A 14,067-nucleotide genomic window follows, 5' to 3' on the forward strand; every position below is an offset into this window, starting at 1 on the left:
GATCTCAATTTCAGTGAAAATAATCGTGATTATCATTTTTGCCATAATCGAGCAGCCCTAGTTACAGTAGTTTTATTTTATTTTTTCTTTGAGAGGAAACACTGGTCACCTAAGGTTGCTGTTGGCCTTCATTCTGCAGAAATGATAGCCTGCTAAACACTCGTGAATTCATCCTGTCACCTGACAACCTGGCTGGTGACAATGCATTTAATGCACATAAGCACGATTGATCTACATATAGTTAAAGGCAACCAGGCTGCCTTACTTAGAAGTCTCGTGTTATTTTGTTATTGACGCCCGATTTTGAAAACTTTAAGATTAATATATTCCTTATTCTGATACTCTTTGAGGAATTTTTGTGTGACGGAAAACCCCTGAACATCAACCCCCCAAACTATGGATAAAAAAAATCTTCCTTAGTCTGTAGAAAGTTGTTTCATTTATCTTCTATGTTCATATCACTGTGACAGCAAAAATATGATTAATTGGTCAGCATTGTGTCATCTAGATTTTGTAGGTCATGATGAGATTTTATGTAGAAGATGGTAAGAGAAGAAAAAAACAAAACTAGCTGGCACCAGTGCGAGGGGTGAGACAAAATATTGATACTGCAATGCAATTATCAGGAGGCTGGTGCCAAATATTGAGCCAAAACGTGCAGCCGCTCTGATTCTCCCACTAATTTGACTTACCAGAGTTACTATTTAGCCATCTTTAAGGGAAGGAACTAACGGGGGGGAAATGGCAGACACAGAGGTGAGCTAATTACAGAGCTAAAACTTTGCCATTATAACTTATTAACACACACACACACACACACACACACACACACAACTTTGTTAGGTACATGTGTTCAACAGTTTGTTGGTGCAAACATCTAATCAGCCAATCGCATGGCACCAACTCAATGAATTTCGGCATGAAGACATAATGATGATGATGATGATGATCTGCTGAACTTCACACCAAACATCAGAACAGAGATAGGAACTGACAGGAAGGCAATAGTAGCTCAAATTACCACTTGTTACAAGGGAGGTCTGCAGAAGAGCATCTGTGAACGCACAGCACATCAAAACTTGAAGCAGATGGGCTACAGGAGCAAACCACACCAGGTCACACTTCTGTTAGCTAAGAACAGGAAAGCCAGCATACAACTTGCACATGCTCACCAATATTTGACAATGGAAGACAGCATTTAGTGTAAAAAACATAAAAGCTTGGGTCCATCCCGCTTTGTAACAATAGTTCAGGTTGCTACTGGTTCAGACTTCTGGCCCTTAATACCATGCAAGCACGGTTTAACCACCACAGCCTTCCTTACTGATCACCTCCCTCCCTTTATAACCACAGTGTACCTTCTATAAAGCTCAGATAATTTAAAAGTGTTTTTCCCGCCTCCCCAAAACCACAGCGAGTTCAAAGGGAGATTCATATATTTCAATATGGACCATATCACCATATCACTGAGGAATGTTTCCAGCACCTTGTTGAATCTATGCCATGAAGAAGGCAAATGGGGGTCCAACCCAATACAAGCAAGTGGCCATGGGCATATACAAATACCAGTAAATGAATACCTGCTTGATGCTTTTTTTGTTAGGGTTTTTTTATTTTATACTTTAGTTTCACAAAGAGTCATGATACTGTTGTTAGAGGCCAATGTATTGTAATATTTTCACATTGTGGGTTACACCCACCCCTAACGAGTACCACTAGTGTAGATTCGAAGCCATGCTTTTTGGTTTGTAAGCAATATTCTAGCGAACCACACAACCAGCAAATTCAAGGTCACGCTTTTGTAGCAGGCTGATTATATACTGGAGTAAATGGGTAACAATGTAGGTGTGCCACTAAAAGGCGCCTGGAGGATTTCACTGAGAGCAAAATGTTTGATAAAGCAAAGAAGAGAATCAAAATGCTCGACTGATGGTCAAAGTGGTTCACCACTGGGACCTCAAAAAAAGAAGAAAACACGTGACAAAATTCATTGGAGAAAAGAAATGATAAAAATAAAAGAGGTTTCAAAAAGGCAGCCATTTCAGATGACTAAATAGGGATTATCAGGCATAAACTCAAGCAGCAATCTGCATTAACCAAAGACTTCATAATTTGTTCCCCTCCAATTATAGTCACTTTTGTCAGAGCATCATTTTGACTTTCTGTGAATGGACTCACACAAAAAGGCATAAATCAGAGCAATGTGAGCTGCCTGCAAAACTTAGCACAAGTGTGGCCGGGGCCACACAGCACACATTAAGTCATTGAAGTCCCCATGCCTACAGTCCCTCCCTGACCCCCCACTGTACACACCAGTAACTCCCCAGCACTAAGCCTTTCAGACCAAACACTGCTCTGCCTTCTGCATCTTAATAAGAGGAGGGAAACTAGAAGGGAAGTGAAGGCATGGCAGTCTTTTAGAGGAAGCCGAATAAATGACTGAACACACACCCTGGGGCGGGCATGCTGGGGGGTTTCCAGGAGGTCGGAGCAAGCGGGGCCAATCGTGTCAAGACGAAGGCGGCAGACTAACACAAAACTGACATATCAAAGAAGCCAAGCCTTGTAGAAGGGAAAAAGAGCAGCCAAGACAGCACATTCAACTGCACAGCTTGTTTCTGCATCAATGAGAGACAACACGACCAAAAAACGGCAATTAGCGATTAAAGTGGAAATTCCATCTGGTGCAAAGCGGCATATTTTTCCAATCAAAAACCAGCTCAAGCCATCTCAGTGATCCTATGGCTTTTGATCCTATCCCTGTTTTCTTTTCAGAGGTGGGCAAACTATAAACCAGGCATTTGAAAGATTGCATGTATACCCAAACTTTTTATCTCCTGACTAATCAGTGGCATACATAAAAGCAACTGTTCAAACTTCACCTTAACAGTACAGCCAGAACTCCATCATTGGAGAAAGAAAAGCCGACTAGGCCTTGAGAATCAGCAAAAGCCGACTAGGCAGCTTTCACTGATTCTGTTTAAATGCTTTCAAACCATAATCTCTGACAACCAGGATAAACTGGGAATGAGCAATATAAACGTACAGAGATATAGCAGGATTATGAGATTGCTTAAATGAGTTATATTTTTAAATTGGCTTGATGAGAGCCAGTGTGGCCTTAAACTCAGTTTCCATCTAATGAGATATCAAAGCTCGCCTGTTTACTACGTTTCTTTTTTGCTTGTAATAATGAAAGGAATTCTCTGAGGTGGCCGCCATGCTGACACAGCCTTTAGGTGCTTAAATCCAAAAATGGGTGCATTAAGTGCATTTTAATTGACTTATATTTACCCAGTGTATCGTCTTGCAAATAAGAAAGATCTTCTGGCACTCCTAGAAGACAAAAAAAAAAAAAGTAGGTCACTCAGTCTCCTGTGAGTCATAGGTTCTGGCAGGGGACCAAGCAGAGCAGGTATGGGGAAAGACAGAGGAAGAGCCAGGAGAGGCCTGATACTGTTTCATCAGCTTTATACAGATAATCAAAATTGTTTTCAGTTCTGTGCATTTTGTGACGCAAAGTGAAATTAAGCCAAATTGAAAGCATACGTTTAGGAAATTAAAACCAGTGTTAGACACTTAACTGCATGTGAAATTCACACCAAAAATAAATAAATAAAAAAACTTTAATCTATTTTTTAAACATTTATCCCAAAGTCAGGCCTCCTGAGAAACACTGAAGCATAATAACTGCATGCAAACTCATCTACAGTCTTCTCATTCTGCCATATAAATTTCCTTCAGTAGACCAGAGACATTTCTCAAATTGCAGGTGCTGTCTTGTTTCTCCCTAGAGCTGAGGCTCTGGGCTCCTCTCCCAGGGCCACAGCACCTTGGCAGAGAGGCTGACTTACAGGGTCAGAGCCTGAGATTTCCAAACAGTTACTTTTTGAAGGCAGTGACTCACCCTGGTCAAAGCTGTCAGTCACGTAGCCACCTTGGGACAACCACATCTGTGAGGCAGCGCTGATCTAGGCAGCTCATGGCCTGTGACCAATGCACTGATAACTTCTTAATTACATTGGGCAACTGGCACAGACCATGTTGCTTCAGCCACCGAGCCCCTCCTCCAGCTAACCTCTCCGCCCTCTCATTCATCCACCCTGAGGGAGAGGCATGCAAACCAGAGGAAGTATGACTCATCTAGTAACAAGATGCATTCTTCTGAATTCTCTGCAGACGTGTTGTTTGCTAAGTGAAGAGCACAGGAGAGTATGGCGGAGAGAGAGAAAAAGAAGGGAAGAGACAATGTGAAACCATAATCAAGACACTGGCTACGTGTGAGAGCAAGGACGGAACGATGGGGCAAGAGCAAGTCACCACGTGTGGGTTTCCTGGTCCACACACAGATCAACATTTCCTCCAACTCCACAGAGAGAATCCTTGGCTTCTGTTGGGGGTTTTCTGAATCACAGATGGAGACTCCAAGTACTAAGGCTAATCCATCAGGTTTCACACAGAGAAAAAAAAAAAAAAAAAAGAGCAACAAATGACGATAGCAGAGAGGTTTTTGACGGGCGCTTCTTCTGAGCACTACAGATGATAATGAGGCACAAGCAAGGGGTATGAAAAAGAAGTGTTAAATCATCGAGTCTAAGAGATCCACTGCAGTTCCTTCCCAACTAACACCACATCTGCAGAACTTGGCACTGGTCCTTACAGATCATGAGCCTCACACATCACATCATACAGACTCTAACTGCTGCATTAAGCTATTTCTGGACAGGCTCACTTTAACATTGTCAGAAATCACAACATAGAGAAAAGAAGCAACTAAATGCAACCTTCAGTTGTGATCAAAAAAAAAATATGCTCAAACAGGTTCTATCTTGTGATATCATGATGAATGGTCTATCAGCCACCAGCTTACTGTTGGCAGAGTATTCAGTAGGGCTGCCACGATTAGTCGACTAGTCACGATTACATCAACTATCAAAATTGTCGACGTGTCGTTTGAAGCTTTGTAAGATCACAAAAGACGCAGGAATAAGTAGTAGGATTTAAGAGTGTAATAATGGACTGAAACAGAAGATGGCAGCACAGCATGTACAAGGATGCCAGCTGCCGTTAAACCCCGAAGAAAAAGAAGTAGCTCTGTCTCAGAATTCATAGCGCAGCCCAGCTCAGTTTCCAACAATGGCGGCAGCTAGTTAGTTTTAATATTACTCTTATTATTCTTTCTAAGCCACAAAATAAACGTTTAACATATTTTCAGGCGAGAATGTAGCTGTGTAAACCTCAAATATCTGCTCAGTTTATCAAGACACCACATATTTTCAAAAGCGCTCCGATGTTTTCGGAGACGTCTGAGACGTTTCGGCAAGGCTCACTAGAGCCCGTGAGAACACCGGAGTCCCGGCAAATCGTTTTCAAACCCACCGCCGTCTTTCGCTACTCAGGTTAAACATATACAAGTCACTTAGATAACTTAAAAATTTTATTGTTTGGCTTTTTTTAGTATTTTATTTGTTCCTGAGTAAATCGGTTTGGCTGAGATTAAAGTTATAGTTTTTACACAGCTGAATAAACATCAAGCAGACAACTGATTATCAGAAGTGTGAGATGCTCGAAAATATACTTCGGTGTCCTGTTATATTTTAGATAGCAAGGAGTTTATTAAACTTCACCAAAACAATCAGCAAATTTCATGAAAATTTAATAAACTATCATAACACTTAACACTATAATAACATAAACACTTAAAGCTGTAAGCTAATGATAGTTATATAAGAGCAGATGCTGCTGGTGCAATAAGCTGTACGTCCAATGGATGCATGATCTGATTAGTCGACTAATCGCAAAAATAATCGTTTGTTGCAGCCCTAGTATGAACCAAAGTGATGTGGCAAGCCCTCACCATTCAGCCTTAGGATTGTGGACCAAAATTAAAACTGACCTTCTCCGACTTTGCCTTTTGGATTCTGCAGACTGATGTTCAACCAAATGACAATTCTTTTTTTCCCCTACCGTAACTACATTGCAACAGCATTAACACAATCATGCTATAAAGACAATAAACCTAGGAGGGCAGACAGAATTGCAACTTGCAGTGCATGCTTCCTTTTCAGACACTAATTCCGCTGTAGTAGACAAGCAAGTGGCATCCACACGAGAGATTATCCAACCGCACACTGCTGACCTTTTTTTTTAGCAAGTGAATTCACCTTGGCTGTAAATTTGTACATCTTAAGTGGTTTATGTATGCTTGTACCTGTGAACCAGCTGCTGCATCTCACAGCACAAAGATTATCATATTCAATCAAGTCTGGTTTATGTTACGCTCTCCATGTATTATTGCTATGCTATCACCTATAAATTGCCATGTCATGCATGCAGTCCACAGGCGGGAGCTGGACGTAACATCTGGGAATATCGTGTTATTAAAGTGTCATTTCATGAAGAGACCTTAGTGCAGCAGTTATTGCCGCCATTCGTATGATATGTCATAAATGGAAGTTCTGTGGCGACTGGTATGCAGGAAAAGCTGCATTGTTTAGTCAGCTGTAAGTGCTACCGTATTAAGTTTAAAAATTTCCCTGTTCTCTAGGAATGCTGCCTAAAAATTGGATTTTATTTCTGCCACGCGAGCCAAAGTAATGATTAAAACAGATACCAAATACTAGGATGAAAGCTCCACTCTTATTACTTAAGCTGCGTCGGCTTAGCGAGCTCTCCTTCCTGCACAAAGCGCGAAGGTCTCCTAAGAGTGTGAATCATATATCAACTCCTTCTACTAAGCAACCAGCCAAAAGGAAAAAAAAAAGCCTACACTGATACTGAGGGCCTATTAAAACTCAAGGACAAAGCAAACAATATGATGAATTATTAAATCCGTCAAGGAACTGAAAACTGAGGCCCATTTTATTCGTTTAGGATTTGGGTCTTCATTAGCACTCATGTAAGTAAAATCTTACACGACACAGCTACTGCACACACACAATGTGCATTTACTCAGAAACACTTTTGTTTTCGCGTCATTATGACTTGCAGGGCCCGATTTCCTTTGCACATCTACTACAGTAAAACCATCTAACCATCATTTTCGTAACACTTTTGGTCACGCACCTCTGCTTAAACCCAATGCAAAGATAAGATCAAGTTACACATTTATAGTAAAATTGCCACAAAATTAAAAAAAAAATATATATATATCCTTCTTGCTACCACAAGGCTGTAATGACTCACCGAAATCGCCATGCAATACAAGAGCCGCCAAACCCCCCTCCTCTCCCCTCCGCTCCTACCCCACCCATTTCTTCTCCACTTTCTAAACTTACCCGGCAAACTCTAGTGTGGGTAGTTACTGTAGTTCCCCTTGCAAAGAGATCGTCCCTGATTAGTCAGACAGACATAAATCGATACACACTTTTAGATAAAACATGCATCTGAGCAAATGTACTGATAATATGAGCAAAAGAGCCAGCTGAATTAAATATCCCATGACTCCCTCACCAATTCACATCTACGCCCAACTCCAATCCAGGACGTGAATTGGCGCATACAAGACTAGTTCACTGACAAATTCACTTCAATAGATGAGGAGGAGGTAGGATGAGGAGAACTAGACAGTGGATTGCTGGATGAATAAAAAATGAAAAGTGTAGTGCTTCAGCAAATTCATTCTCTCCATCCCGTGAGGAGGGTGGGGGTGACGGAGGAGGAGGAGAGGCTCATTTGAAAACCGAACCAGCGCTGCATTCCCACATCCACCCATATCCAGCGAGGGGCTCTTTAAAAATTCATTAATTTACAGCAAAAATAGATTAAAGCACCCAGCTGAGCAAAACCCAAAATTTGGCTCCTGAATAACATTAATGATAAAACATTTCCCTCAAGCCCAGGGGGTTTTGCCTGAAGAAACATTGCTGGCTTTTTTCACCTTACAGCACCTTGAGAATAATTTATTTTCAATCATTACTAAAATAATGCATTTCTAATTGTCATTTTTAATTATGCTTTTCTTCAAATGGAGAAAAAAGAAAAGAAAAGAAAAGCGCTGAGCAAAAACCTGCAAAAACTAATTAAAATCCATCCAAGGATATGCCATTCCCATGATGGCATGGCAATGCCATTCTATTCACCATTTGATATCTCAGCTACAGAGACTCAATGACAGCTGCTCCAGGCCCCAAAAATGCCTAGAACTGCAGTTACTGTAATTGCTCTGGCCAGCACTAAATGAGGTTCACTTAAGTGCAATTATCCCCCTCTGATCTCTCACATAAAGAGACTTCTTTAACATGGAGAAGTGGGCTCACACAATGTGACTGCAAACAAGATTCAAATTGGAATCAGGGAGGCATTTCCAGCAGATGAATGGCTTCATAGCTCATCGGCATTCTAGTGATGCACGGCTTTGCTAATGAAGACTGAGCCAGTCTCTTCTCACCAAACGCGGCTTCCACGAGAGTGAAACATCCAACGCCGGATATAAGCAGGGTACAGGGAGAATTTTTCAAACAAAAAAAAAAACAAAAAAAACCCAAAAACTGTCCAGTCAGTGTGCCTGAGCCTGGCCTCCATGCAGAGCAAACAGCTGTTGAAATGAGAAGGAAGATCCTGTTTTTTCGCTCATCCAAGAAGAAAAACACGCTGAAGGACAAGATGATGGGCGATGAAGTGAGGAGGGAAGAAAAAAAAAAAAAGACCTAAAATAACTTCACATTCCAGAGCAGAGAGCGAAAGACTGAAACAAGCCACTTTGGATTCAGACCAAAACTAAGTCATTGTAAAAAATACTAAACAGAGCCCTCTGACCCAAAGCATCAGCAGTCCTCATGAATAAATTGCCATCTGCCAATCGCATAACACAAAAGGTTTTCAGCCTGAGGGGGAAGATGTGACCGTCTAATAGGGGTTGCAACAGAGGGTACCTGTTGGGTGCTGTCCAACTACACAGGGCGGTGGGGGGGCTGTGATGGGCCTTCATGTTGCCACAGGCTCAACTAGCACCAGGAGTCTGATAACTGCACCTCACGGATGGCCATTTGAATAATCACTTCAACAAGGGGAGAAATTAAAAAGCCTCTCAGTGAGACCGGCTAGGCACAGGGCCACATACTGAATACCAAATGAGCTCATATTCAAAAAAGTAAAAAGCTGTTCTGAATTCACAGTACAATACTGGCTTTCTGACCCCTGACATACATCAAAATTATCCCAATATCATGTCATTATTCTATTTAGTCTATTAAATTATACACCTCCAAGCATAACAGTACCTGTGATGCAATATTTTATATTTATGTTCCTTGTCTTCTGCACATGCCAACAAATTAATTTTTCTTCAGAGATGGTAGATAAATGTTATTGTCATCTCTCACACACACACACACACACACACACACACACACACACACACAGATGATGTAGGTGTTTGGGTTTTTTTTTTTTAACCATTAAGCAGGATACTTCAAAAACCACAGTAGGTCAAAACTACAGATGAACCTGAATCTCATCCTCCCATGCACATTTAAAAATGGTTACGTGTGTAATGTGCTTTGCACTTTCTTCTCAAATAGTCAATCAATTTATCAAAGATGAACAACTGTTTTCTTTCTTTTTACTATGACAAATAAAATCCCAAACCAGGCTCCGTTTGATATCAAATTGTAAACTATAAACTACTGTACATAATACACATGAAGGAACCTCCAAGTCTGAGCCTGCCCAGCATTTTCAGCTTTAAACAGAAATGAACATGAGCATTGCTTACAGACTAAAATGAATTAAATGGATGTTACAGCAGTGCGTGTGTGTGTGTGTGTGTTGTATACTTTTGCAGCAGCCTTTAAAAAGCATGCATTAGCCATACTTCAAGTCAGATAAGAACTGCAAATACTACCAGTGTCACACAGCCCGGTGACAGATCTTGGTTATAAAAACAGCAGTGTTTATAAAAAGGCGACTTTAGTGAATTGCATCAAGCACCAAAAAACACATAGCAAACTTAAGACTTTTCACACATCTTGTTTCGTGTCACTTCTTGAAACTCGAATGATAAAAATGACGGGGTAAGCATGCATGCTCATTTCCCCACAATACGCCTAATGGAACCACTGTGGCTCTAGTGACCTGGATGGAACAACTTCAAACACCATGCACACTTAAACACCATGTGTCTTCTACAGCTGCACGCACAGATAGCCTCGATCCAGACAGCTCTGTGGGCCTGCTATTTAAAGGATGGGTGATTAAGAAGCAAACCAGGTCTGACCTTTGATTGTGGGTGCTGACTAATGCTATGGGCATTTTGTTAGTTGAAGCATAAGGTCTGGCATGGTTGGGATGTTAGGGGGGAATTTATTACGCTTGGATTTAGTCATAAATTTAACCTTTTTTCGCCGGCTTTATGGCAAATTTAATTGAGAGTATATGATGATTAGCTCGTTGCAAGCCCATCTCTGCAATAGCACACTGAATCCGTTGATAAAGCCTGCACGAGTTGACAGCAGTGCAAATTAAGAGTTCAGTCATCCATCTTTTAATAAAGGAAGTCGGGATAAAAAGGGAAGAGCGCCGTTTTTGTACACAACTACATGCAAATGTCGCAGCTGTTTTGTTTTGGGGTTTTGTGCGTGTGCGCGTGTGCGTGCCTTATTCTGAACGATCACAAACTCACTACTAGAAAAAACATAAGAGATAAGAAAAAGCATGCCCCGAGAAATCTTGCACAAATGACCAAAGAGTTAACCGCAATACCCGCCTGTGCCGTCTCAGGACAATGCACAGCGGCACAGAGGCAGACTGGAGATCAAAATCAGCGGCGTAAAATGCACCTGAAACACGCTTTGCACTTGTTGATTGCCCAGCCTCATGACAATCCTTCGCCCTTCTCACACAGGTCGACTAGATTTTTGAGGGGGTCCCCCCCATCTTTTTCATGCTAGGATCATTATTTTTCCTGCAGGAATTTATAACCTCGCCCGAGAAGCAGACGATTGACAGACGAGAAAACACACTGCAACAGCTGTGAGTCAAATACCGTCAGAGCACGCAGGAAAGCCAAATGACACTGGGCTCATGCACACACTCACTCCATGCTGGACACACATCGTCTCACATACCAAACAGCTAGCTTAACGATAGCTGTGGAGGGCTGGGGTAGGTCATTATACAGCCACCTAAAGCGAGGAAAAGCACAAGCGTACACACAAACACACCTAGCCCTGGCCCTGGAGAAAGCGCCCACAACACTCTGCTAAAGTTAGCTGGCTACCAAAACTGGCTAGCTAGCTGTCAAAGTTGCCCTGTCAGTTGTCACCGGTTGCACGGCGGTGTTAGCAGGCTAACGCAAGAGCTGTCAACTTGGAGAGTTGCAGCAGCACGGCCGGGGTGTACTAACACTGACCACGGGGGAAACACTGACTGGCTCCCTGAGCAGAAGAAGAAGGGGGAAAAAAAACCAGGAGTCCCCCCTCACGCCTCAGCACAGCGAGTGGAGAACCGTGTGTCAGGGCCTGTTCACTGGGCGCAATCCCCACAACTTCAGTGCAGCTCACTTCCCCGTTAAAGTCGTCCATTTCGTGGGCCTTAGTTCAACTTCCATGCCCGTATAGCTCACTTACTCAGGGTGAAAGCTGCTGTGACGGTGGCTCTCTGTAATCCTCACGGTAGTTTTCAGAGTAACTGTCTCCCCCCTTCCTTCACCTCCTCTTCTTCGGATAGCGGGTTGCCCTCCCCCCTCGGGGATGTCCTGCGCTCCTGACGCTATCGTCCTGTGTGAAGAGCCGCTGTGACCGTGGCTTCGCCGGTGTGCCTGCGGTGCCGTGGCGTCCCTCTTCAGCTTCTCTCCGCCTTCACCCGTTCGCCTTTCTTTCGGCGGCCGAGCCAACATCCGGGACTCTCCCCTCTTTGGGTTAAGTGCCCGGAACTACTTTCACATAGACAGCTCACATGAAGGTTTCTTTTCTCTCTCTCTCTCTGTCTTTCACCACCCCTGCCGCCACAGAAACTAGCGCGCGGTTAAATGCACACGCCCGCAGTGGAAAAAGCACCCGCACACACGAAAGCACTTCAATCAATAAAAATGATCCGTGATATCTGCTTTATTTATTGCGCACTGGGTGTAAATGTAGCTCAAAGTGCGCAGAAAAATAGAGGCAACATCACAGAATAAAAGCAGGAGGCGCGGGGGGGTAGTTGAATACAGTCCACATGGTCTGATAAGTCACCTTTTTTTTAATAAAAGGTGTGTAAGTTTTAACCAGTGGCTTTATTTATACTTATTCAAAGGTTAAATCATTTAGTAAAACTGTAGCCTACTTACAAGCTCTAACAGGTTTCCAGGTCTATTAAATGGGTGTATGCTGCTTTCATTGTAATAAGTGGGTTATAAATTGTGGCAGCCATCAAGTCTGCAGATAGCTCACACGTTAATAAGATGTTAATAAAGGGTAAAATCCCTAGAAAATAATTAAAAAATATCTCTAAATCAATACAAACCTCATGCAGCATGCCTTTTTTCTTTAAGTTGCTCTGATTATTAATTATTAACTGCTGAAACTGCAATAAGTTACTACTTGCAAAAACTTGTATGAAGCATGCCTTTTTAGGAAGTGATACCCACAGGAAGTGTAGATCAAAGATCGGATGAAAGAGTTTAATTAAAATTTGTATCTTTTAAGGAGTAGGTGTTTCAGAGAAATGAAATAGACAGTGATAAAAGACAAGCATTAGTGTTTTGAAACAGCACGATACAGGATCATCTCCATACAAAGGTGCAGTTTTAGCTCAGTTACCACAGTTGGGGGAAAAAAGACCTAAAAATAACAGGCTGGTGTTTCTAAACTTAACCCTGTACTGAATCAACCTTTACTGCAGGAGCATGTGCACACATGTAAGTGGTCCGAGACTATGTAAATATAGCGAGCTTAAAAACTATTTAAAATTTCCATTGCACAATGTGAACTGCACCATAAATTCACAGAGCAAAAAAAAAAAAAAAAAAAAAAGTTGCCAGCAATAACATGACACTAATGGGCTCAGTGACCTCAATGCCCGCAATCACTTCAAAGCAGTTGTAAGCAGTATTATAACAACGGAAGGAAAAGTTTACCGTGGCATCGCCTTAATTTTCATTCATGCTTCTTCTGGGCTTTTTATATGGGATAATTTAAGAAACTGGAAGTGTGTGAGGTGTGGTTGTTGTATGTGGGGAATTTGGTTGCCTTTTTTTGAATTGTTCTGTCAGTTCTTCTGCCAAAGTGTTGCAATCATTTAATTAGTGTGAAGGTTTTATGCTCACTAATATCTGGATGTCCTTTAACTCCACTCATAAAGCTCGACCTTCAACGCGGAGGCTTGCAGAGGCCATCAAAAGAGAAATATCAGCATGGCATCTTTAGTGCAAAACAGTGATCCTGAAAAAATACAAGCAATCACTACATCGATTTATGTTTTTTCCAGCTATTTTTATTATTAATACTTTATTTAGAATTTTCCATGTCACTTATTTTCACCTAAGCTACAACATATTTTTATTACTTAGTTATTATCATTATTATAATTAATAGTTATTTTATTAGTTATGCAAACAGATATCATATTGTTCTGATATCTAGTAAAAAAAAAAGTTATTTAGCTTTTACAAATGTGCATCGCATGCGCTTAAACTGGAAGGGAAAACAATGCAATTAAGTACGCACGTGAAGGTAGCAGCCGAAGTGGTGTAACTGTCCTTCCAACGGTGCAGCAGCGGCACCTGCCGGTCGATTGCGGAACTGCCGCCAATAAATCCTAAAAATATGGAACAAGACAATTGATAAACGATTAAAGTCTTAAAATAAAAGGTTTGTAGGTATACTGGCTCAGCCTGCCCTCCTCTAGCTTATGATGTGCCACTTTAGGCTGAAATAAAAAGTTTATGGTGAATAAAACTTATATATCCCAAAATAGTTTTCACACTGACCAAGCAGTTGATTTTTGTGAGTTGTTATTGGTTAGTTTCTCAGATGATTTCTTTAGATTTTGAAAATCACAAATCCTGAAAATGGACTTTCCTTAGCTACATCTTTTTGTATATATGTATATATATTTTATATATTTTGTGTGTGTGCGTGTATATAT

The 14,067-nt window shown here is 41.5% G+C and overlaps 2 protein-coding genes across 3 annotated transcripts in view; one reads left to right on the top strand and one right to left on the bottom strand.

The window, feature by feature from the left end:
* foxj3 (forkhead box J3) overlaps positions 1-11,835 on the bottom strand; it is a 91,006-nt gene extending 79,171 nt beyond the window's left edge. The window contains exons 1-2 of one of the 2 annotated variants that reach the window (XM_005724608.1): positions 11,568-11,835; positions 3,295-3,336 (exon numbers count right to left, since the gene is read on the bottom strand). The gene's annotated coding sequence lies outside the window, so the exon portion shown is untranslated. The remainder of the gene's footprint in view (positions 1-3,294; positions 3,337-11,567) is intronic. The other variant, XM_005724609.1, reaches the window with a different exon arrangement.
* The window catches only part of ppcs (phosphopantothenoylcysteine synthetase), an 8,360-nt gene continuing 5,111 nt past the window's right edge, over positions 10,819-14,067 (top strand). The window contains exon 1 of the mRNA XM_005724606.1: positions 10,819-10,971. The gene's annotated coding sequence lies outside the window, so the exon portion shown is untranslated. The remainder of the gene's footprint in view (positions 10,972-14,067) is intronic.

Source organism: Pundamilia nyererei, unplaced genomic scaffold (genome assembly GCF_000239375.1).
Source record: "Pundamilia nyererei isolate P.nyererei 1_Seehausen unplaced genomic scaffold, PunNye1.0 scaffold00012, whole genome shotgun sequence".
Taxonomy (NCBI): Eukaryota; Metazoa; Chordata; class Actinopteri; order Cichliformes; family Cichlidae; genus Pundamilia; species Pundamilia nyererei.